General features: G+C 47.8%; 1 non-coding gene across 1 annotated transcript; it reads left to right on the forward strand.

Moving 5' to 3' along the window:
- Positions 1–3,075: 3,075 nt before the first annotated feature.
- Positions 3,076–3,265, forward strand: LOC137419672 (U2 spliceosomal RNA). The gene has a single exon (XR_010982977.1). It is a non-coding gene; the product is annotated as a U2 spliceosomal RNA (small nuclear RNA).
- The last annotated feature ends 868 nt before the right edge of the window (positions 3,266–4,133 follow it).

Here is a 4,133-nt window from a genome sequence, read left to right on the forward strand (position 1 = left end):
AGGGAGAATCTTTATCGTGGACGCAGAGATTCAAGGAAAGTACTTTCGGTTCGTCAATATGTACCTCCCTCAGCAGCCGTGGGAGAAGAAGAAATTGCTGGAGCGGGTGAAACCATGGCTCTGCACCAACAAAGTTTTGGTTGTGGGTGGGGATTTGAACATCTCATTGGAGGAATCTACCGGTCGTGCAGTGGCAAAATGGGTGACGGAATTAATAGAGATTTTTAAGTTAAAAGATGTCTTTTGTTACTTCTTTTGTGGAGATCCGGGGTTCACATGGACGAATGTGGGGGGCTCACAGAGGTCAAGATTGGATTACGTGTTTGTTTCAAGAGAAGTAACAACGGTTGAAGTGCAGAGGATTTGGAACAGTTTTTCTGATCATTGTTTACTCAAAGTAGTTTTTTCGTTTGAGTTTTTATTTGGAGGAAAAGGAGTTTGGAGGCTAAATACCCTCATTGTTGAAGAGTCCTGGGATAAAGGAGATGATTTCTGGCAGAATTAAAGCTTGGAAGGAGTTGAATCCTCTTTTTAGTTCAGTGAGGGAATGGTGGGAAGAGGTGAAACATCGGATTAAGGATATGTGTCAGAGGGTCTCGAGGGTACAGAGTGAGAGGGCTCTCAGGTCCTTTCGAGCTAAGTCGGCATGTTTACAGAGATTGGGTAGGTTTGGTGTGCATGGGTTTGATGTGGGTAGAGAGATAAGTGAGTTGAAGCAGCAGATTAGTAAATTTTTTCTGCAGCAATTTAACAGGGTTCAGTTTAGGAGCGGTTTGAGGGAGAGGGAAGAGCCTTGCTCGTCACCGTTCTTTCGGAAGTTGGTGAAGAATAAGACGGCTATGAAGGGATTGCTCGATGAAGGAGTGTTGTATGAGTCATGGTCAGACATGGAGGAAGTCGTGATGAGTTATTTTTCGGATTTCTTTTCCCAAGTTCCAGGGGATCTGGATAGGAGGGAGGCATTCCTGTCAGGCTGGAGTCATGACCGGGTGAATGGGGAGCCACTCACAGCTTTCTCCATTGAAGAGGTGGAGCGGGTGGTTCAAGATGGGAAGAAGGGGTCTGCTCGAGGGCCAGATGGATTGCCCTTGGAATTTTACAGGTGTTTTTGGGAGGAGTTAAAAGACCCACTTGTCGAGTTGTTCAATGAGGTTCTACTTGTGGGTGAGTGTCCAGCCTCTTGGGCCGAGTGCAATATTAGTTTGTTACCCCAAAAAGGGGATCTGCACTGCTTGAGTAATTGGAGGCCGATTTCGCTATTAAATGGGGACTACAAGATTCTTGCGAAGGTTTTGCTGGGGAGGCTTCAGGTAGCTTTCGGAGATCGGTTGGGTGTGTTTCAGAGGTGTGGAGTCAAAGGGCGAAGGACGACGGACGTGTTGCTTCTCCTTCGAGATTTGATTACGTCGGTGGAAATCGGGGGACGTTCGGCAGGGGTTTTAAGCTTGGACTTTGCGAAAGCGTATGACACGTTATCCAGGGAATATTTGTTCTCTATTCTAGCGGAATGGGGTTTTGGAGAGTCTGGTCAAGTTGATCAAAACGATGTATACCACTTCAGTTGGGCGAGTGAATGTGAATGGCCGGTTAACGCGGCCGTTTGCGGTTTCCCCGGGGGGTTCGACAGGAATGTCCATTGTCCCCCTTGTTGTTTGTTCTTGCGTTGGATCCCTTGCTATATATGTTTTCTTTGCACGTCAGCGGGGTATTGGTGCCAGGTTCGGGGGAGTTCTGGGGTCCCATGTTTAGCTTATATGGACGATTTGGTAGTTTGTGTTGCTCAGAGTGGGGAACTGGAGGAGATAATGTGGGTGTGCGAGGACGTTGCAAGTTCCAGTGGACTGAATGTGAATTTTAATAAATCAAATTTGTTGGTGGTGGGAGGGGGGGGGTCATGGGTGGAGGCCCTCTTGCAAAGATTTAGGGTCGTGGAGGGTTGCCTGCAAGTGCTGGGGGTGTGGCTGGGGACCGGCAGCAATATAGCAAAGAATTGGGAAGAAAAACGAAGTTTGGTTAAAAATTTGTTGAGTGAATGGGGGCAGAGAACACTCTCGTCAATAGAGAAGGGCACCATTGTAAAAGGGCAGATTTTTCCTTTGCTTCGGTTTTTAGCAGAGGTGTTCCCTCCAGCATAAAGAGTTGCTACAAGGTTAAGGAGTTTGGTTTTTCAGTTTATGTGTAAGCCATGGTTTTATCGGCCTTAGCACCGGCTAGGTGTCGGACAACTGGAAGGGGGAAGGGGCGGCCCAGACTTGGTAGCTAGTTTAAGAGCAGCCTTCATGGCGTTGCACATGACGATGGCGGGGAAGGCATCAGACGTGCAGCCGTTGGGTATTATATTCTGCCTGAGCTGAACAGAGTTCGGGGGAAGCGTGTGGGTTTGGGTAGACCGTATGAGTGGAATCCCAAGTATCCCTATTCGGTATTGAAAGAATTTGTTCGGGAGGGTAGTTTTGGGGATGATTTGAGTGCAGTTTTGGAAACTTGATAAAGGAGAAGAAAGTACAAGAGGTGTTTCCGATAGGTGGTCTTCAAAGGGAAAGAACTTTGGCGGTGTGGCGGAACGTTTCGTCCCAGGCCCTTACTGGAGCTCAAAGTGACCTTGCCTGGTTAGCTGTGTGGCAATGGTTGCAATGTAGGGCTGTGCAAGCAGTAAGAGGTCATGTCTCCACCAATAAATGCCCATATATTTGATGTAATGAATCGGAGTCAGTTCGGCATTTTTGGTGGGATTGTGTTTTCGCTTCCTTAGTTTGGAATGAGGTGTTGTGTAAGTTTTTGTGCAAGTTAAAGGTTAAGTTTACTTTAAGTTGGGAAATGATTTTGTACGGTCCGTTTGGAAATCAATGTAAACCGAAACGAATAATGTTCTGGAGAATATTGAATTGTTTGAAAATGGCCTTGTGGAAGGCGAGGGTCTCAGCATGTTATGGAATGCATCATTTTTCTATGAACTATGTTCTTGCCTTGTTTAAGAGAGAGATGTTTCTTTATGTGGATTTACGAAATATGTTGTAATTGTTGTGGAAGATCTTCAATTGAGCAATTGTGATTTGATTTGATGGTTGACACTTGTTTGCTGGTTTTCATTTTAATAAAAAAATCGTCGTAGTATCTGTTATCAGTTTAATAGCTGATATGTCTCGCAATGCGGGACTAGTCTATAAAATGGATTTTTGGTATCGGGAGTTGGATCAGGGGCTTGCTCCGTCCGCTCCACGTATCGACCTGGTATTGCAGTACCTCCGGGAATGGTGCACCCCCTTCGGGGGAACTTTTAAACAAAGAAAAGATTCGTTAATGATCGTGTTACGTGGTCCCCTCGGTGAATACCTGGTCTCAGTGACCCCCGGACCGTGAGAGGAACTTCGCCAGAAAGCTGTATTATATATGCGCTTTCGCCACGCAAGCCATATGAATTTCACCCAAGAGACAACTGACGTTCAAGGATATATTTCAATGGTAATGATACCAAACAATTTCAATGACACAACCATCAACAATATTTCAAGGACACAACCACGGAGATTTTCCCCGAGCAATCAACAATACATAATCATCACCAATTCCCAACTCACAATCAATTCCCTATGATTAAGATGGCCATCTTATACATGTGTGTCCCGGTGAGTACTCACACCCCCTTTCGGTCTCTGCTCCTCACAATGTCTCTGGGCCCCTCCTGACCAAGATACTGCTACTGGTCGGCGTCTCCGCACTCGGGCGGTTGAACGAACCCCGGGTGGACGTTTCTCCACCGGGCAGGTATCGTACCAGGCACCGTGGCTGCAGCCCCTCGTGGCCACGCGGAGCGGGTACGGTAGAGCAAGCCAAACCCCACGCCGCTTGCAAGGCGCGTTAGGCCCCAACGTGCGACCCGCACGCGTCTGTTTGGACGGTGCCGCGAACGATTCCAGACGCGGGGTCGATGCACGGCCCCACGTCACTTGACGTCTCCACCGGGCAGGTACACGTCCCGGGAATTCCTCTCGCCGGACAGGTTTCGGAACGCCGCTGTTTTCCACGCAGCGCAAGGTCGATTCCACCTTTTGTCGGAGCCGCGATCAAGAAGAATAATCCCCGTCCTTTTCCTCGTGTCTTTTTCTCCTCCGTTTCCGGTCACTTCCGTTTCC

The sequence above is a fragment of the Myxine glutinosa genome, chromosome 1 (assembly GCF_964187855.1).
Source record: "Myxine glutinosa chromosome 1, kmMyxGlut1.1, whole genome shotgun sequence".
NCBI classification, from domain to species: Eukaryota; Metazoa; Chordata; class Myxini; order Myxiniformes; family Myxinidae; genus Myxine; species Myxine glutinosa.